A 600-nucleotide genomic window follows, 5' to 3' on the forward strand; every position below is an offset into this window, starting at 1 on the left:
TAATATATCTATTAATTTTTCTTCCCTTTCTCTATAATTATAAAAGAACTTATTCTTTGTGTTCTATTTTATTTCAGATTTATTCAATTTTAATTTCAGATTTATTGAAAGAAAAGACCTGAATCCAATCTGTCAGTATATACCTTTATATTTGATAGCTATCTCAATATTATCCTATGAAATAATTTATTATTTGTCAGGTTTCTATTACATTTGTCCTATTTTTTTAAATATTTTTACAAGTATATCCTGCTAAATAATACATTATTTCACAGAATAATTTTGAGATAACTACCAGACAAATAAATAATAATTAATTAAAAGGCAATTTACAATCTAAACACAATGTTGTTAAAATCAAGATTACGCCAAATATAAAATTATTTGGTTTTAGTACACATTGCCTTTTAAGGATGACAAATAGTTTTCTGGATATTTTAGTAAATGGTATATAAATACTGACAGAGATTGGTACAGGCCTTTTCTTTCAATAAATCTAAAATTATAATTCAGTACATAGGATCAGTTCTTTTATAATTTTTTGAAAAATAGAGTGATTAAATTAATAGAGATTCTAAAATTATCTGATACAATATTGAT

This window comes from Cyphomyrmex costatus, unplaced genomic scaffold (assembly GCF_001594065.2).
Source record: "Cyphomyrmex costatus isolate MS0001 unplaced genomic scaffold, Ccosl1.0 scaffold114, whole genome shotgun sequence".
Classification (NCBI taxonomy): Eukaryota; Metazoa; Arthropoda; class Insecta; order Hymenoptera; family Formicidae; genus Cyphomyrmex; species Cyphomyrmex costatus.